Source organism: Molossus molossus, unplaced genomic scaffold (genome assembly GCF_014108415.1).
Source record: "Molossus molossus isolate mMolMol1 unplaced genomic scaffold, mMolMol1.p scaffold_m16_p_3, whole genome shotgun sequence".
Lineage (NCBI taxonomy): Eukaryota > Metazoa > Chordata > Mammalia > Chiroptera > Molossidae > Molossus > Molossus molossus.
This window is the reverse complement of record NW_023425366.1, coordinates 51,448,186-51,469,662: the sequence shown is the minus strand read 5'-3', so window position 1 is coordinate 51,469,662 and position 21,477 is coordinate 51,448,186. Positions and strand designations below refer to the sequence as shown.

The 21,477-nt window shown below is 42.1% G+C and overlaps 1 protein-coding gene across 2 annotated transcripts in view; it reads right to left on the bottom strand.

Moving 5' to 3' along the window:
• Positions 1 to 21,477, bottom strand: part of IQGAP2 (IQ motif containing GTPase activating protein 2) — a 303,569-nt gene that overhangs the window by 268,819 nt on the left and 13,273 nt on the right. Inside the window, exon 1 of one of the 2 annotated variants that reach the window (XM_036278806.1) lies at positions 7,482 to 7,690. The exons of the other annotated variant lie outside the window; for it this stretch is intronic. The gene's annotated coding sequence lies outside the window, so the exon portion shown is untranslated. Of the gene's footprint in view, positions 1 to 7,481; positions 7,691 to 21,477 lie in introns of those variants that run through there. 2 annotated transcript variants of the gene reach the window in all.

The following is a 21,477-nucleotide window of genomic DNA, read 5'->3' as shown; positions in this document are numbered from 1 at the left end:
GCTATGAGCAACACCTTCGGGTTAAACTCCCAAGCGGCTCCACAGGGCAAAGCCAGGACAGATGCTAAAATAGCCACAGCCACTCACCTTGGGCTCTGGCAGAGGGAGGGAAGACTGGACTGGAACTGTGTGGGGATACTCAAGATTTGGAGGGCACTCAGAGTTTTGGCTGAGTTGCAGCCACACAGGACAGTGATCATCTTACTCCTTCCCAAGGCTCTGGGAAGAGGTGGGGGCCCCTCCCTCAGAGATTCAACCTCACCCTGTGGCCACTGAAATGCAAATTGAGGCTCACTAACAACCAGCATCTGCCCCACCCTTGGGAAATCCCCTTACCCTGAACACCTGAGGGAGTTTTTCATTCAACTGAGAAGCCAAGGCTCTTCAAGTAACTGCAATTAATAGCCTCCATGCAAAAAGCTAGAGAATAACTGAACCTTTCCTGGGCTTGCAACTCTGCCCAAGAAGGTAAGACTTGACAGTGGTGTTTAACATAGATCCTCCCACGCTCATCCAAACCCAGTAGAGGGTGCCACAAACAGCAGAACACCAGCACCCACAGGGAAAACTTGGCAGGCTCCAAAGCCCACTGTGATAGCCAAAATGGTGAACAAAGAAACAAAAGCCAAATGAAAGAACAAGAGACCTCAACCGAAGATGAGCTAACTGAGGTGCAGTTAAGCAAGTTAACAGAACTAGAATTCAGAGCCATGTTCTGGAGGAAGCTCAATAGTATGTGTAAGGACATTAGCACCAGGAGTAAAAACATAAAAATGCTGAAAATCAACCAGTTGGAAATTAAAAACTGCCAAGAAGAGATAAAAAATGACATATCAGAAATGAAGAACACATTGGAAGGTCCAAAAAGTAGAGTAGAGGAAGCTAAGGACTGGATCAGTGAATTAGAAGACAGGGTAGAAAAAAATCAACGAATCAGAAAACCAAAAGGAAAAAACAATTAAAAAACAGGAAGACAGCTTAAGAGAACTGTGGGACAACTGGAAATGTAATAATATTCGCATCATAGGAGTCCCAGAAGAAGAAGAAAATGAGCAAGGGTTAGAGAATATATTTGAAGAAATAGTGACAGAAAACTTCCCTAATTAGGCGAAGGAAGAAGGCATTCAAGTTCAAGAAGCACAGAGAGCCCCAAGTAAGAAGAACCCAAACAGGCACACACTAAGACACATGGTAATCAAAATGCCAAAAATTAAAGACAAAGAGAGAATCCTAAAAGCAGCAAGAGATAAGCAACAGGTCACCTACAAAGGAAACCCCATAAGGCTCTCAGCTGACTTCTCACAAGAAACACTACAGGCCAGAAGGGAATGGCATGAGGTAATCAAGGTCATGAAAAACAAGAATCTGAATCCGAGACTACTCTACCCAGCAAGGCTATCATTCAAAATAGAAGGTCAAATAAAGAGCTTCCCAGACAAAAAAAGGCTAAGGGAATTAGCACCAAACCACCACTGCAAGAAATGTTAAGAGGACTGCTGAAATTAGTAGGAGAAATAGGAAGAAAAATAGAACCACACTAAACAAAAATGGCAATAAATAAGTACATATCAATAATCACCTTAAAAGTAAATGGATTGAATGCTCCCATAAAAAGACACAGAGTAGCTGATTGGATAAGAAAGCATGACTCATCTATATGTTGTTTACAAGAGACCCAACTCACAACAAAAGACTCACATAGGTTGCAAGTGAAGGGATGGAAAAAAATCTAAGCAAACAGAAAGGAAAATAAACCTGGGATAGCAATACTCATATCTGATACAATAGATTTCAAAATGAAGGCCATAACTAGAGACAAAGAAGGCCACTACATAATATTGAAAGGATCTATCCAACAGGAAAATATAACCTTGATAAACATATATGCACCCAATATAGGAGCACCAAAATATATTAAAAATCTTCTGGAGGACTTCCAAGGAGAAATCAACAACAATACAATCATAGCAGGGGACTTCAAAACCCCGTTGACAGCACTGGATAGATCCTCTAGGCAAAAAATTAGCAAGGAAACAGAGACTCTAAATGAAGCACTAGACCAAATGGATTTAAAAGATATCTAAAAGAATTACACCCCCAAACTACAGAATTCACATTCTTCTCAAGTGCACATGGACATTCTCAAAGATAGACCATATGTTAGGACACAAACTAAGTCTCTACAAGTTCAAGAAGATTAAAATCATATCAAGCATCTTCTCAGATCACAATGGCATGAAACTAGAAATCAATTGCAACAAGAACATGCAAAGACATTTGAACAATGGAGGCTAAATAGCATGTTATTAAACAATGAATGGGTTACTGAGGAGATCAAGGAAGAAATGAAAAAATTCCTGGAAACCAATGAAAATGAACACACAACAACACAAAATCTATGGGATGCAGCAAAAGCAGTTCTGAGAGGGAAGTTCATAGCACTACAGGCCTACGTCAAGAAACAAAAAAAATCTCTTTAATAGACTATCTAACCTCACAACTTAAAGAACCAGTAAGCAAACAAAAAGATAACCCCAGAGCAAGTATAAGGAAGGGAATTGTAAAGATCAGAGCAGAAATAAATGACATAGAGTCCAAAAAAAAAAAAAACAATTCAAAGGATCAATGAAACAAAGAGCTGGTTTTTCGAAAAGATAAACAAGATTGATGGAGTTTAGCTAGACTCACCAAGAAACAAAGACAGAGAACCCAAATACACAAAATCAGAAATGAAAGAGGAGAAGTAACAAGTGATACCACAGAAATACAAAAGATCATTAACAACTACTATGAAAAATTATATGGAAACCAATTCGACAATCTAACCAAAATGGACAAACTCCTAGAAACATATAGTCTCCCAAAACTGAACCGGGAAGAGATAGAAAACTTGAACAGACCAATAACAACAGAAGAAATTTAATATATAATCAAGACTCTCCCAGCAAACAAAAGCCCAGGCCCAGATGGCTTCACGGGGGAGTTTTACCGAACATTCAAAAAAGAACTAACACCCATTCTCCTCAAACTATTTCAAAAAAGTCAAGAAGAAGGAAGACTTCCAAACTTGTTTTATGAGGCCAGCATAATTCTAATTCCAAAACCAGAAAAAAACACAACAAAGAAAGAAAACTACAGGCCAATATCCCTGGTGAACACAGACACCAAAATCCTGAACAAAAAACTAGCAAATTGGATCCAGCAATACATCAAAAAAATTTTCACCATGACCAAGTGGGATTCATCCCAGGGATGCAAGGCTGGTACAATATTCACAAATCAATAAATGTGATACACCACATAAACAAAATGAAAGATCAAAATCACATGATCATATCAATAGATGTCAAAAAAGCCTTCGACAAAATCCAGCATCCATTTCTGATAAAAATGCTCAGCAATGTGGGAATAGAGGGATCATATCTCGACATAATAAAGGCCATATATGAAAGACCTATAGCCAACATCACATTCAATGGGCAAAAATTAAAAACATTTCCCTTCAGAACAGGAACAAGACAAGGATGCCCACTTTTGCCACTCTTATTTAACATAGTACTAGAAGTCTTAGCCTCAGCAATCAGACAGGAAGAAAAAATAAAAGGGATTCAAATTGCAAAGAAGGAAGTAAAACTGACATTATTCACAGATGACATGATACTATACACAGAAAACCCTAAGACTCCATCAAAAAATTTACTAGACTTAATAAATGAATTTGGCAAAGTAGCAGGATACAAAATTAATATCAAGAAATTGATGGCATTCTTAAACACCAATGATGAACTCACAGAAAGAGAAACTAAGAAAACAATCCCATTTACCACTGAGGCAAAAAAATTAAGATACCTAGGAATAAACTTAACCAAAGAAATAAAGGACCTATTCACAGAAAACTACAGGTCATTGAAAAAAGAAATAAAGGAAGATATAAAAAAGTGGAAGCACAAACCCTGTTCATGGATTGGAAGAATTAACATCATTAAAATGTCCATATTACCCAAAGCAATCTATAGATTCAATGCAGTCCCCAGCAAAATACCAACAACATACTTCACAGAACCAGAACAAATACTTCAAAAGTTCATATGGAACCGAAAAAGATCTCGAATAGCCACAGCAATCTTGAAAAAAAAGAACAAAGTTGGAGGGATAACATTACCAGATTTCAGGTTATACTACAAAGCCACCGTAATCAAAACAGCCTGGTACTGGCACAAGAACAGGTATATAGACCAGTGGAACAGAACAGAGAACCCAGAAATGGACCCAAGGCAATATGCTAATTAATATTTGACAAAGGTGGCAAGAGCATACAGTAGAGTAAAGACAGCCTCTTTAATAAATGGTGTTGGGAAAATTGGACAGCTACATGTAAAAAAATGATACTAGACCATCAACTTACACCATACACAAGAATAAACTCAAAATGGATAAAAGACTTAAATGTGACTCATAAATCCATAAAAATCCTAGAAGAAAATGTAGTCAACAAAATTTCAGACATGCTACGCAGCAGAATTTTCACTGATACATCAACTAAGGCAACACAAACAAAGGAGAAAATGAACACATGGACTACATCAAACTCAAAAGCTTCTGCACAGAAAAAGATACAATCATCAAAATGAAAAGGCAACCCACTGTATGGGAGAGCATCATTGCCAATGATATATCAGATAAGGGGTTAATTTCCAATATAGAGAGAGTGCTCATACAGCTCAACAAAAGGAAGACAAAAAAACCCAATTGAAAAATGGGCAGAAGAACTAAATAGACACCTCTACCTCTCCAAACAGGACATACAAATGGCTAAGAGACATATAAAGAAATGCTCAACATTACTAATCATCAGAAAGATGCAAATTAAAACAACAATGTGGTATCACCTCACACCTGTCAGAATGGCCACCATCAACAAATCATCAAACAAGTGTTGGCGAGGGTGTGGAGCAAATGGGACTCTAGTACGCTGCTGGTGGGAATGCAGACTGGTGCAGCCACTATGGAAAACAATATGGTGTTACCTCAAAAAATTAAAAATTGAACTTCCATTTAATCCAGTGATCCCACTTCTAGGAATATACCCTAAGAAGCCTGAAACACCAATCAGAAAGAATATATGTACCCCCATGTTCATAGCAGCACTATTTACAATAGCTATAATCTGGAAACAGCCCAAATGTCCATCAGTAGACGAATGGATAAAAAAGCAGTGGTACATATACACAATGGAACACTATGCAGCTATAAGAAAGATCTCTTATCCTTTGAGATGACATGGAGGAACCTGGAAAGTATTATCCTAAGCAAAACAAGCCAAATAGAGAAAAACATGTATCATATGATCTCACTTATTTGTGGAATATAATGAACATAATAGTCTGAGGAATGGGGTAGTCCCAGAGACGTGGAAGTGGGGTACAGATTGACAATCCCCAGAAGCGGGAGTGGTGGGGGAGAGATAAACCACAGAACTTATATGCATGTGTGCATGAACAATGGACATGGACAACAAAGCTGGGGACAGGGCGGGGAGGGAGGCGGAGGGAGGAATCAGTGGGGGGAAAAAGAGAAACATCTGTAACAAAAATAAATAAATTAACTAAATAAAATAATAAAATAAAATGAATAAAGAAAAAAATATTTTAAAAAAATGTATACTAAACTAATCTAGAGTTTGCCCATAAATGTGCTTAATCTTCAGCCATAAAGTCTGCAGCTGAAGACATGCTCTATGACCAAATCCTGGGTGTATTTCAGACATAAAATGCCATGTCCCTTAGCAGCTGCCATTCGTTAATTTACAAGGCTTTGTGCTAGCAGCCTGACATGTAACTACTAATCTTCCCAACAACCCTGCTGACAGACAACCCTAATTTACAGAGGAGGAAAATATGGCTCACAGAGCTAGGGACTCGCCCACGGCCTCAGTGTCAGGCAGGCCAGATTCAGGTGGGCGGGTTCTAGAACCCACGCTTTCCGCATACGGCTGCCCCCTTGTATATATAATATGGAACAATGTCGAACTTTAAAGTTTGTACATCTACCATGCCCTTTGCTTCCATCCACTTTATGTGTCAGATAACTATTATATTAAAATGTTTTACAATGAGATGATTTAAAACTCTGAAAATTATTAACTCGTACATGTTTTCTCACTATGAATTACAGCACTCCCATTAAACAGCTCCTTCCGGAAAACTATTTTCAGCCAGAATGTGGTAATTTAAACTTCTGTTGCATATCTCTTTAGATTCAAACAAAATGAATTTTAGATTTATTTTGGTATTATATTGTTAAACAGTTTTCAACTTAAGAGAAAAGAGAAGGAATTGGGCCTACAACTGAGTAGTGACTCAGACAAGGTGAAATGTTTACACACTCAACATTAAACTCTCTGTCCCAAGAGAAGGTGGCATACGTGGCCAGGTGTGTTTTCATATCTGCCCTGTGGCTCTACAAATCTACATGCGGTCAGTTTAATTTGTCAGAAAGGACTCCCATTCCTTCCTCTCCCCAAAACACACACACACACACACACACACACACACACACACAATACACACAGCTTACTTACTCATCACTAGAGCTACTCAGTGGGTGAAGTCAATCCGTAGGTCTTAATAATGACAGACTATACATGTTATAACTCAGTTGATCTTGATACTATTTTCATTCAAGGAAATAAGATCAGACTATTGGGAGTTAAGAAAGGTTTCTTGTAATAAATATACCATAGGGTTTTACTTTAATTGGAAGGGTGGGAAGAAGTGAATTACAACATCTCCTACAGAAAATTTGAGAAATAGAGTAGATATAATATGAGTGCCTTGTACTCCAATCCCTTTTTATAGCTCCATTAACCTTCTCCACTGGCTTTAGAAAACTCTGTGTTAATGTCTCAGCTGGAGAAGCTCAGATCATGCAGATGAGAGGTCAAACACCTCATGTCCAAGTGATGCGGGCTTTGGGTCCCGGGTTTTTGTTTTGTTTTGTTTTGCTTTTTGCCAGTTCCTTTCTTTTTTCCCATGGCCATTTCCTAGCCACCGGGTAGGTATTTTTCTGCTCCCCACATTGGGTAGAATAACTCTCCATGGTTCCTGGAGCGGATGTGGAGAGAGCTGGGTACCACCACATCCCTGCTCCCCACAGACCTGACTGCGTTCCACGTGTGCTGTCCAGCCGAGGTTCCTGCCCATCACTCCGGCTTCAAATGCCCTCTTTAGGGCCCATGAGGAGTTGCTTCCTTAAGTAAAGCATAATTTATTTCATTTTAATATCTTTTACAAGTCTGATGTAAGAGGGATGCTTGTCTGAAACAGTTTGGTCTACCAAATTCCCCAGAAGGTAGGGAAGTAACAGGATTAATACTTCATGAGCTGAAGACACAAAGGCACAAAAGGTAGAGACTGCCAGGGTACCTGTCACACTCACAACAGAAGACTAGAAACCAGCCCAAACATGTGGCTGAGACTCACCGGACCCTCACTACTCGTTCTGCAAGGATTCTTCGACTCGCACCTTCTCTTCCCAAGAAGCTGACTTTCCCAGCAGGCTCTTAATCCCTGCTTCTTCGATTCTTTTTCTCATATTCCATCATTTAGACACACCTCAGCAAAAGTAGGTACTTTAGGGAGTTCATTTCTGTATTCTATCCAGGAAAAACAGAGTTCACTGAAATGTGACGCACGGAGGGATGTGATCACACAAGGGGGGGAAGACTCCATGGGAGTGTCAGACCGTGACGATGAATGATGACGATGATGATGGACAGCGATTTAAAAAACAACATGCTAACCTACTGAGCACTTAGAGTTGTGCTGGTTACCCTAAATCCTTGACATAATTATTTTAATCCTCACAAAAACTGTGTGAGGCAGGTATTATTATTTCACCCATCAAATGAGGAGAGGTCATTTGTGAGCCTGGGTTGGAAACAGTGTTCTGTCTCAAGGACCCAGCTCGTCACCAACAGGCTATGTCGCTGCAGAGACAGCTCTGCCTGTAAGGTAACCATGGGCAGCATGTCCTCACTGCCATCCCAGTTGGCCCCGGGTTCCTCTGCAGGTCAAGGAAATGAATACAGAGCCTGGAGGCAGTGAGATGAGACTCAGGTAACCCGAGTCTGGTATTTATAAGTCAAGAGACTGCACAGAGAAATAAGTATTCTAGCCTTCAAAATAGCCATCTGAGAAGCTCTATGTTCATTCCAACTTGGCTGCCACTACTGAGCACATTTTTAGATGCCTCTTTTGGAATGTCTTTCAACTCAATTATGTATTTCTTTTAAATATACCGAAACTTGGTTTTCAGAGATGGATCAGATGTTTGCAAACAACCAGCAGTCAACTTGAACCCAGCCTAGAAAATAAGGTGGCAAAATAAAGGACTCATTACTTCAGATTATTTTTTCCATCCTGGCTGATACATGATTCTGATGACAATTTCAAGATAAAATAGCAAAATCTGAACTACAGAAGCTGATTTGAAAGATACTGCTTATTTCAATGTGTAAGAGCTAGTTTGTTGTTTAGCCTCATAACTTCATAGTTAACAGGTAAGACACTCTCCCCTCGAGTTTCTCCTCAGTTTGAGGACAATGAGAACCTCCTAGTCACTTTAGGCAAGCAATAAAGCACTGGATTTAAGAATCAGGTTTGAGCCCGGCCGGTGTGGCTCAGTGGATTGAGCTTTCTCCCATGGACTGAGAGGTCCCGGTTCAATTCTCTGTCAGGGCACATGCCCCAGTTGGATCTCCAGTAGGGGCTGTGCAGGAGGCAGCCAATTGACATTGATGTTTCTATCTCTATCCACTTCCTTGCTCTCTAAAAAGTCAATAAAAATATATATTTTTTAAAAGAATCGGTTTGAAGTAAAATAGCCTGGATTCTAATCCCAGTTCTAATATTCACTGATTTTTAAACCTCAATTTCTTTGTTTGCAAAATAGGATAAGATCTAATTAGGGTACAGGCAGGAAAGAAATGTACTCAAACAGAGTAATTGAAAAGAGTTTAAGGAAAGCACTATTTACAAAGGCAAAAACAAGTTCAGGAAAATGAGCAGGGACTGTGGCATACCCAGAAGCTAGCAACAGCAGAGAGCCATCACCTCCCCAGTTCTGAAGGGACAAGAAGAGGGTGTATTTGCAGCAAGAATTTAGCAGGAGAGGGCCACCAGAGGAGTTATGACTTCCAGCAGAAGAACCCACATCACCTCCAACCCCCCGCCTGCATAAGGAGGGAGCAAGGAAAATAAACACCCTAACTTGTCTCCCAAAAGCTGGAGGGCAAGGAAACCCATACGTATCACGGCCCGCCTCCTGGAACATGGCACGGTGGACTGAAGGGGCAAGCAGGGGACATCCAGCCTGGCATCTCACAAAGTTGTGAGCCAGTCCTCTCATAATCACTTATTTGATGTCTCTGTCTATTCTACTCAAAGGTAGATGCCATGTGGGCAGGAAGTATCAACCTAATGTACCACCCGGCCAGGTCACGGCTCAGTCCCTGACATAGAGTAAGTCACTCTCACGAGCTCTCATGAGGATACTATTTGAAATAATATTATTGTTTGAGAAATGATTGGTTTGCTATACAACACAGAAAATAAGCAAAGGGCTCAGGCCTTTAAAACACAGATCCAGATCTCCATTCTTGCTTCTACCCTGTTCTATTAGTTTGAGGGGTGCGTGATGCTCAAAAAACCCACCCCAGAATATTAGCTCAGAAATAACCAGGTTAAATCTTATTAAAGCCATAAATCTTTTCTAATGCTGCAGAATTTCCCCAATTTGATTATATGAATACAGTTAATTCCATTTGGAAGATAATACACGCTTAAATGTTTCAGCCCAACACGAGTATGTCTACTCTTGGTAAATGCGAAGCCATTGTACGAAGGTCACTTGGAATCAGCACGCACCTCAGGAGCCATGATGCCCAAGGAGACCTCTCAGTGAAGCAGAGAGGAGAAACCAAACCAAACCAACAAAAAGACGAGTTTTCTCAAAGCTCTCTGACAACTACAGTGCATGCTAAGCAGACTAGTGCCTACTTGGGCAAATATTACACCGATGGAAACTGTTCATATAATAATATACAAGGAAGGTGTAATAACATCCCAACTTTTAGATGTTTGCCAAACCAACTTGAACATATTTTAAAACTTAAAATCTCACATAGCAACTCATAAGAGCAATACAGGAGTACTTAATTCGTTAAAAAAACTTATACAACATAGAACTATAAGGAGTAACAAGTGAATTCTCCTTCATACCTAATGTCCACCCAAATTCAACTCTCATCCCCACTAAGAGCCCCCATTAACAGGTTGGTGTGATTCCTTTCAAATTGTTTCCCAAATTTATATATATATGTTTATTATTAAAATATTAATGGATCATTGGGTACATGTTTTACTGTAAATAATATTATCACTTAATACAAGAATATATTGCCATGTCAGTACATATAGAGCTATGTCATTCTGTTTAAAGGCTGCATAGTATTTCTAACATACATAATTCAATTTATTTAAACCATTCCCCAACTGCCAGGCACTTAGGTTAACTTCACCTTACTTACTTTCATTAATTTTTTACAATGTACACAGCTCATCTTTTATTTATCCGTTTATAATAAACTCATTCTGTTTTAATTTTTACTTTTTTTATTAATTTATTTTGTTACAGATGTTTCTCCTTTCTCCCCCATTAACATCCTCCTCCCAATCCCCCACCCCCGCCCGGTCCCCAGCATTGTTGTCTATGTCCATGGTTACGCATACATGAATATAAGTTCTGTGCTTTACCTCTTCCCTCACCCTGATCCGCTCTTCTGAGGTTTGTCAGTCTGTACCCTACTTCTATGTCTCTAGGTCTGTTTTGTTCATCAGCTTGGTTTGTTTGTTATATTCTACAAATAAGTGAGATCATGTGATATTTGTCTTTTTCTCTGATTGGCTTGTTTCGCTTAGGCTAATACTCTCCAGGTCCCTCCATGACGTCTCAAAGGATAAGAGATCTTTCTTAAAGCTGCACAGTATTCCGTGGTGTATATGTACCATAGCTTTTTTATCCACTCATCTATTGATGGACACTTGGGCTGTTTCTAGATCTTAGCAACTGTAAATAGCGCTTCTATAAACATAGGGGTACATACATTCTTTCTGAATGAACTCATTCTTGATATAGCTTTGCTGATTTCTACTCACACTAATTTTCTATTGAATCCATGTTGTAGTATAGTATAGACGAAATAGTTTGACTTTTCTTAAGTGGTTACAAATTCTTTGATTCCTTCTATTAAGAGGTGGGATCTACCCTGGCCAGGTAGCTCACTCAGTTGGTTAGAGCGTCATCTCAATATGCCAAGGTTGTGGGTTTGATCCCCAGTCAGAGCACATACAAGAATTAACCAATAAATGCATAAATAAGCTAACCAACACATCTCTCTCTCTCTCTCTCTCTTTTTTCCTCCCTCCCTCCCTCCCTCCCTCTCTCAAATTCAATAAATAAAAAAGAGGTGGGATCTATGCCCCATCCCCATGAATCTGGGCAAACAACACAAATGGCTTCAACCAACAGAGGGTGGCAGAAACAACTTTATCTAACTTCTGAGGCTAGATTATAAAAGTCCATGCAGTTCCCTCTTGGTCTCTTGGAAGCCAGTCCTCATGCTGGGAGGGCCATGTGGACCATCTACCTGAGGGTACTCAGGTAAACAGCCCCAGGTGAGTCCAACCTTCAAGCCATCCCACTTCAGGTACTGGGCAAATGAATGAAGAAGTTTCCAGATGATTCCAGCTCCCTCAGAAGTTTGGGTCTTTTCAGCTCATGAATTGGTTGCAGTAAATGGAGAAAAGACAAGCCATTCCCACTCTGCCCTGTCTGAATTCCCAGCCCAGAGAATCTGTAAACACAATAAAATGCCTGGTTTTATTCACTCAGTTTTGGGGTAATTTGTTATATAACACTATATAAGAGAATCAGCAGTACATAGGTCTGGCATGCCTAACTCAAGCAGGTGACATTTTTCTCATCCCAAATCTTATAATTTATATTATTTCTTCCTGTAAAGACAAGTCTAAACACTTTGAGGTCTGGATCAGGACTTCAAAGTAGTCTTTAAACCACTGTACACTCTCTTGTCCTTACCTATCAACTAGAGATATCTACTTTCTCTAATAAAAGGATGCTGTAAGGGAACTAAAAAATGTGCTAAAATCCTATACAAACAGAATTGTGTGTGTGTGTGTGTGTGTTACTTTTCATTCAGCTGGAGCAAAGCTATTCAAATGCAAATCCCCAGTGAACTTGGGGTTTAAGATTGAGTCAGGATCTCTGGACTTCTAGATGGAGAGTATAAGAATTTCATTTATTTCAATTCTCCCACAAAGACTTTCATAGATGGGCACTCTTCTAGTTTTGAAAAGTTATGAACAGTGAAAATTTACTTTAACACCCTCATCAGGGTGATAGGAATATTAAATAATTTTAATATAGATAGATAAAAAAATTAAAAGAACAGATACAGAAGGGAATAAAAACAAGAAAGAAATATGCCTAAATGCTCACAATGGTTATAGTGGGTAATGAGATTAAAGATTATTTTAAGTTTTCACTAAGTCAGCTTAATAAACAATGTAAAGATATGGCTATCCTTGCAGATTAACATCCAAACTGAACGCTGGCACAAAACAGTGGGTGGCCTGGGCTCTGTAACTTCCTTTGCATCACCAGTTTGACATGTTTCACACACTGACTTCCCACAGTGCCCAATACCACCTCCCACTCCCACTCCCTTCCCTGGTACCAGCAGCCCTGCAGACACAAAGGCTTCAGGGCAACCAGAGGGGTAGCAACTGCTCTTCATGTTGCCCAATACCCTGGAGAGCGTCCCATGCCAGGAGAGCGAGGGCCTGGCTGCTTGGCATCCCTATAGAGCTGAGCGATTATAAAGTTGTGCCAAAGCCGTTCTGAGGGGCTGGTTCTCCTGTGTGACTCTCTCTGCTCAAACAGAACCCAGAGAGCCAGCAAACAGCTCAGAGTCTAAAATGGTCCAATCTGCTGCCTTTCTGGAGCCAGTTTACCCCTTCAATACCCATTCAGGGGGTGCAGCCATCTGTCTCAGAATGTCCTATTAAACTGCTCCTCACAGCGCCAGGTGAGTGGCTGCAAGCATTGGTCCTGCTGCTACTGCAGCCTGCAAGGCTCAAACCTCACATCCCTCCCACACACAGTCGGTGGGCAGCCCCTCACCAGATTGCCAAAGCCTTATGCTGCCCCACTCAGGGTGCTCCAGCATCCTCCTGGACATACTCGCCAGTTTCTCTTTAACTTCAAGAGTTGGTCCTTATTGGAGTCTCACGACTGGAAGTGTGGTGTATGGACCAGCAGCGTGGACACCACCTGGGAGCTTGTACCACGCAGTCTCAGGCCCAGCCCAGAGCTCCTGCACCTGCAGACTCCCCAGGTCCTCAGATGATGTACGGGCACGTGACAGTGTGAGAAGCACTGGCCGAGGGAGCCCTCATCTAAAATGCAATGTGTGTTAGCATAAACCCTGTTACGCTTGTCACGGTAGAAATTTTGAGAAAATAGTTTAAAATGGTGGGAAACATCATAATCGCATTCCCAGCAGAAAGACCTCATTATTCATGCACTCTGGAAAGGGGAGGAGGCGGTGCTCAGCTCACTTGATTTCAGAGCCAAATCCAAGAGCATGAAAGTGAGGCTATTTCATTTTAAATCACCACCCACCATCACAAACACTAATTGGTCCAGTAAATGGTATTATAAAAGCTTAAGGTGGGAGCTTGGCCAGAACAAAACACAGCAACACAAAAAGAAATATCCAGAAAGTGATTTTGTTTCTTTACCTATAGTAATGATTCTTAACCAGGGACACTTGGCAGCATCTAGAGACATTCTGGGTTGTCACAACTGGGGTGGGAGGGGCTGGCATTTGGTGTATCAGGGATGCTGCAGAACACCCTACAATGCACAGCCCCCCACAACCAAGAATTGTCCAGTCTAAAATGTGACTTGTGCTGAGGCTGAGAAACCTTGACTTTCAGAATTAACTACAGTGTCATTTACTCTTCTTCCCTCTCAGTGTCCCCCATCACCTACGCTCCCTCTACCAAGAAACCCACCCTCCAGTAAAGAGCCGGCACTCCCGTTGCTCAGTGGTTCCTACCGTGGCTCAGAAAAGAGCCTGTTATTGGGTGTGTGACAGCCAGGGACAGAGGAGCCAGGGCCCTGTCCTTTCAGCAGGAAGGGCCCCCGCTTGTCCGTCCTCATCATCCACGCAGCGCCGGCCTTAGGTTACCTGTTATAAAACCAGGGGCTGGAAGGGGCCTCAGTGATCCCCCAGTACAGCTCCCTCGGAGGCGTATGAAGGGGCTACATCTCAGCCTGCCAACTCGGCCCACAGACTGGTTCCTTTATAACAGAGCAAAGGGAGCGGGGCGCACAGGAATGCACAGAAAGGAACGATCACACGAACCCCAGCATTCCAAGCAGCCCAGCAGCTGTTGAATGGCACTGCTCTATTTTTAGCTCAACTTTCCTGAAAAGGCACCCTGCTTCCTCTTTTCCCCAATGCCCAGTATCCTCCCCAACAGTTCTGGCTTCCCCTCCCCTCCAAAGTTTGCTATCAAGTCTGTCTAGGAAAGTGACGCTCATTTCACAGAACAAAGACCCATCCTAAGAGGAGAGACCATACAACCCAGTTTGTCCAGAAATGGCCCAGCTGACACCGTCGCCTTGACCTAAGGCATAGCACCCCCTGTTTCCACAAGGTGTCTAGGTCTGCACGATGGATTATACAGCTGCCTTTCTTCTGGGACATGCTATTCCCAAGGAGAACAAAGCTCCAGGCCTGGCGTGCTCCTGCCGAGCAGTCAGCCACGACGTGAACGCTGAGCCCATGTGCAATTATGTCTAATTTGGCTCTTGCTGGGGACGTGCCAGCTGACCAAAATTCTGATCACTGCCAGCGACCGGACACCGATGAAGGGAAACCCAGAGCCGAGCGCTCGCACTCTCATCTTGTGACTTGAGGGTGTCGAGAGAGAGGTTATTGGCACAGACCATGGGAAAACCTGCTCCCAACCTGACCCATGAAGTTAGTTACACAACAATTTCCAATTCAAATTCAGTCCATCCCCCAACTTGGAACACCAGCGCACACACACACAAAACTCCTATTTCCGTGTGGCCCATGAGGCCCAGGAGGGTTTATGGAGCTCAGAGGCTCAGGGAAAGGACCGGAGAAAAGCAGAACTGGCAAGCTGAGTCACTGCAACTCACACCAACAACTTCTACCTGAGATTATATTAGCCCAAGTCGATCAAGTCCAGATGGGGAAACATTTGACTCCTCACAATCAGCAGGAAAAGTATGAAAACAAGTGTGGGTGAGTGTCTTCAGGAAAGATGAAGACACAGAACAGGAAGCATGGTTCTCTCTAAAACAACTGTTAACAATCTGATGCATTTCTTTCCAGTCTCCCCCATAGGACTGAAGTCCTAACTTCCCCACGGGTATCCTGCCTTTTCACTTTATTATATAAGCATTTCTCCACATCATTAGAAACCAATCGGTTCATTTTAAGCCATGTCTGTGGTTCTCCAATGGCAACATTAGCAGCTGTCTGCTATTCAAACTTCAAAAGTTTATGTGTAACATAAGGCAGTAAATAAGGAGGATGGGGAAGAAAAGGGAAACGAAAGCAATAAAGTGTTAATGAAGAATCCATCTCCCAAAATAGTCCTGGTCACCAGCGTTGTGAGTCTGCTGGGATCGCTGCGGAGCGCAGCTCCTGCCTCAACCGGGCTGGCTCCTGATGGAACAAGCAAATCCACACAGGGAGAAACAGCGAGGCAGGCAGGCAGGCCTGGCCAGGCTCCTCAGCGTCTGAGTGCCTGCCCTCGCTGCAGCCAGGGTCCTCCACGCACTCTGCGGTCCTCCCCGCTCCCAACCCCGCACGCCTGGCACGTGCACATTCACAACTCGGGCCTCAGCTCACACTATCCTGATGCTTCCAAAGCCTCTCTTTGATATTTGCTGCTCTGCACTACCCCCCTTCCTTCTTTCATCTGTTTTTGTGATGACGTTTCAGCCTTGGCAATAGCCAAGCACTTGACTTAATAACAGGCACCAGTCAACTCCATTAACTCACTAACTCGCTGATGAGTATACAACAAATCACTGCTCATGATCAGCCAACGTCACTGGATAAAAAATTCTTCCTTTTTGCAAATTTAGTGGCTATAATGAGTTAAATACTATTCCCCCAAATTCATGTGTGCCCGGGAATTCAGAATGTGAACTTATTTGGACATGGGGTCTTTGCAGATGCAATAAATTAAAATGAGGTCACACTGCATTAAGGTGGATCCTAATCCAATTAGTTTTAGAAGAAGAACTATACATCTAAGGAGCATGCCATGGAACCATGGAGGAAGAGACTGGAATGATGCATCTAAAAGCCAAGGAATTGCCCTGGCAGATTTGGCTCAGTGGTTAGAGCATCAGCCCAAGGACTGAAGGGTAGCAGGTTCGATTCCCACTCAAGGGCATGTACCTGGATTGCAGGTTCGATCCCTGTCCCAGTCCAATAGGCAACCAATTGATGTGTCTCTCTCACATCGATGTTTCTCTCTCTTTCTCTCTCCCCTCCCTCCCTCCCTCCGTCCCTGTCACTCTATCTAAAAATCAATGGAAAAATATCCTTGGGTGAGGATTGAATGAATGAATGAATGCATGTATGCTTGCCAAGGAACTCTAAGGATTGCCTGTAACAACCAGAAGCTGGGGAGAGGCCGAGAAGGATCCTCCAGCAGAGCCTTCAGAGGGAGCACGGCCCAGCCACCTGGATTTTGGACTTCTAGCCTCCAGAACTATGAGAGAATAAATTTCTATTGTAGTAAAGCCACACAGTTTGTGTTAATTTGCTACAAACAGGAAACTAACATAATGGCTAAATGCTTTACCCAGAAGACAGAGTACCAAGTACCAAAAACTGACTTTCTACTTGTATCCAACAAGTATGGTGGGCACTAAGCCTGGAGTCATACTGCCTGGGTTCAAATCTGCCACTAACTGGCTGTGGCATCTTAGGCAAGTTATTTAATTTCTCTGTATGTCAGTTTTCTCACCTACCAAATGGGGACAATATTACCAGCCTCAAGTGTTATTGTGAGGATTAAATCGAGCGATTCATGTAAAGTACTTAGAACATATATATGGCATATATAAACACTATATGTATTTGTTATTATCAGCATTAGAGGTTAAACTGACAGAAAAGGTAGAAACCAGTCCCCTCTTCTTAGAACTGTGTACACAACATCTACCTCTCGGGGTCCTGGCCCCTCCTCCCAGGCATAAAGTACTCTGAGATGTCTCTCCCAGGGATGGACAAGTAACCAGAGACTGGCCCAAGGTCAGTATCTTCCACTGACATAACGTTGTCCAAGTTCTAGTAATTCCTAGGTATTCTGCAGAGACAACGTTTTCTCTTGTTAATCCTGGAAACTCCATAAACTACACTTAGCACACTCCCAAACTAATCATTAAGAGACAACAACTTGGTTACACGGAGTTAGACTATAATAATTCTCGGCTCATTTCCAACCAGAATGGAAGAATAACCAACCTTCTAAAACAGCAGGCCGCCCAGTCTCAAGTCCCTCTTAGCTGGGCACATTGAAGCCGGGATCCTCCAAACACACTTTGTTAATGTGGACTCCATGGCTTCAGCAGAACACAAATGACCAACACTCACCCCTAGCAGAGTTTCCCCTTCCTTTCAGCCCATGGCCGTTCTTGAGCCGCGGCTCTGGTTAACAATCCCCATCTAGGCCTCAGGCTTCCAGGCAGTCACAAGACAGTCCAATGGAGATGCCAAGTCCAGTAAAACAGTAATAACTCAGTTAAAAATACCTGCATTCCAAATAATGCTTCTGAGGGCAACTGGGATTATCTAAGGAACATCTTTGAAATTGATGGGAAATATATTAATACCTTGCACTGAATGAGTGCCTTCTCTGTACCAGGAACCAAGGACTTCACGTAGACTAATTCATTTGATTCTGATTACTATTAGTACCCCCATTTTACAGTTGAACAACACACACCAGGGAAGTTAAGGCTTTGCCCAAGGTCACACAGCTAGTATTTAAAGGAGTTAGGTGTACAACTAAAACAATATTCTATTTTTAAAATCCTATACACCCCAGACAGGCAACCTGTTACCTCCCTTTGCACTATTTATAGAGACCAAAGGCAACTTATTGTCCATGTTCTAATACTATTTAAATTATCAACCTAAAACTAAAATCTTTAAAAGTTGTACATATGTAAAAATATAAAAAGTTGTACATAATGTAAATGAACTACTATACGCTAATCTTTGTGCTACATATCACCTGAGGTTGCAAAGAAGTAAATCCTGCAATAGCTAGACTTTTATACCCTTGACTGTTGTCCCTTATGAAGAAGAATGGCTCTACACATGCCCCTGGGGAGGTAATATGAACAGGAGCCTAGGGGCCTGCATTCTAACTGAGCTCTTCCTCAAACTCAAATTTATTTCACCCTTCTGAGGCTGCTTCAATTCACTCAACTGAAAAATAAGAGGTGTGTGGCCTAGGGCCGTGTCTTTTGCCCCCACCCACCCTGGGCCCCACTCATCACCCGTCCAGGCCCCTACTAGTGAGGATGCCAGCCTCTGGCCACACCCACCCATCTAGCCCTAGAGTGCACTGTGTATAAGAATGATAGAGTTGTCATTTTCACCGGTAAAAAAAAAAAAAAAAAAAAAGAGGGTGTGGCACTTCCTCATAAATTAAACATAGAATTACTATATGATCCAGCAATCTCATTTCTGGGTATATACCAAAAGAAGTGAAAGCAGAAACTCAAATATTTATCTGTACACCAGTGTTCACAGCAGTGTTATTCACAATAGCCAAAAGGAAGAAGCAATCCAAGTGTCCACTGTCAGATGAATACATAAACAAAATGTGATATATACATGCAATGGATCATTCTTGGGTCTTGAAAAGGAAGGAAATTTTGACACGTGCTGCAACTTGGGTAAACTGTGAGGACATTACACTAAGTGAAAGAAACCAGTTGCAAAAAGACAAACACTGTATGATTTCACGTATATAAGGGATCTCCAGTAATCAAAATCATAGAAACAGAAAGTTGAAGGGTGGCTGCCAGGGGCTGGAGGAAGGGGGATGGGGAGTTATTGTTTAATGAGTTATGACTCTCAGTTCGAGAAGAAAAAATGGTGATGGTTGCACAACAGTGTGAATGTACTTAATGCCACAGAACTGTACACTTAAAAGAGTTAAGATGGCAAGTTTTATGCTGTATATTTTATGACAGTAAATACACACACAGAGTGCGGGATTTGGATTGATTCAGTGATTACAAGCCTTGTCTATACATTAGAATCTCCTAGGGAATTTTTTTTACATATTTATTTATCTCCAGTAGTGGGAGGATGGACTTGGTGGTCCCCTGACGTGGTGCAGCCGGAGGAGACAGCACCACTCCAGAGCCACTCATGCCGGGAAGCAGGCCTGGATCCCTCAGGACATTCAATGTCATTGAATGGACAGGGGACACTGGAGCACTGTTCCAGCCGGGGGAAGACCAAAGGGGCCTAACAGTCAAAGGCGATGTGAGAAAGTTGACTGGACCCTGGATCCAAATCAAGTACAGTAGGTTTTAGTTTGTTTATTTATTAATTTGTTTTTGTCGAAGATGTTTCTCATTTTTCCACCATTGGCACCCTACTGCCCTTCCCCCTGCCCCATCCCCAGCTTTGTTGTCTATGTTCATTGGTCATGCATACATGCATGTAAGTTCTGTGGTTTATCTCCCCTCCCCCAACTCCCCTCCTCCGGAGGATGTGGTTTTAAAGGAGACTGTCTTTGTCAGCACATGAGAAGGTGCTGACGTGTCTGGGGGTGAGCACGTAGAACGGTGTGACGAGATGCTAACAGTTGGTGAAGCTAAGGGAAAGGAATGGATGTTCACTGTATTGTTCTTTGAGGTATTAAGAGTTCAAAAAAAGTGTAACAGAACCCTGGCCGGTTTGGCTCAGCGGTTAGAGCACTGGCCTGCAGTCTGGAGAGACCCGGTCGGTTCCCGCTAAGGACACTTACCTCAGTTGCAGTTTGTCCCCGGCCCTGGTTGGGTCGTGTGGGTGGCAACCACTTGATGTGTCTCTCTCTCATGTCGATGTTTCTCGCTCTTTCTCCCCCTCCCACTCTATCTGAACAAAATATCGAAAAAAATGTCCTCAGGTGAGGATAAAAAAAAAGTGTAACAGAAACACAAAACAATAAATACCTATGCCAGAGTCCTACCCCAAAACAAATGTTTATATATTAGGATTTAGAAAATTGATATATCAAACATATGGCTACCAAAAGCCAAGAATTTGCCTTTCATGCTGGAGGAGGGAAAAAGTCTCATTTCAAACAGCATATGTCACAAAAACTGAAGTGGTACTGCTTTGATTGAGATTGACAATTAAGTGATAAACCCTTTTTAGCACTAATAAGACTACACCAAATGGTTATTTAAATAAGTGGCTAAATTACCCACCCACCACCACCACACAGACATACTGACTAGTTTTCAGACCAATCCCTCATACCTCATACCCTTTTGAGATAAAAATAAACTCATTTTTTTCAGATGTAGACAGAAGCTCAGAAAAAGCATACCCAATGTCACAAAGGGACACCTCAATCTAAGCCTTCAGGTGCTAGATGCTGACCTTGCCATCACAGTGCTTCATGTCTGTCTGTCATCATTCTAGGGTGACAACCCTTCATCACAGCTACCGAAGTTTTACAAAGTGATGCAGGGGACAACGGCAGCTTCCAAGCAGCCAATAAACCCAAACACTGATCTTGTTTTGATTGTGCACTGTTCACAAATGTTTTCCTCCCAGGTTGAGTGACTAAGGTAGCAAAGGCACTCTCCAGTGGAAAGACACTCCAAAGCTACTTATCATGTTTCTATAAAGCTCCAATCACACTCGACCCCTGAAGGCACTGGGTCTGCACACCCTGTGTTAGTTCCATCACTCACACCTCCTGCTGAATGAAAGAACAGCCATGAGTGCTCTATGTCTCGCCAGGCTCTTGAGGTTCTCCTTTGAAGTCCAGGGAAGAAACTCCTCCTTTTACGTCAGCAATCTTAATTCCATGTGGACACTACTGTACTTCTTGATTCCTCGTTGCCTTTTACAGGTCAGCTTCCTACAGACTTTTCCTCCACAATTTTAAAAGCCTTGAAGAGCTACAGCCTTTTCTGTCACCATTGGTAACTTCATTATGTTGACCCTCATGTTTTCAATCCAACCTCTCATCATCTCTATACAGCTTAACAACTAGAGTCCTGCACACTCAACACTTCAGTCTTTCCATCTGTTTC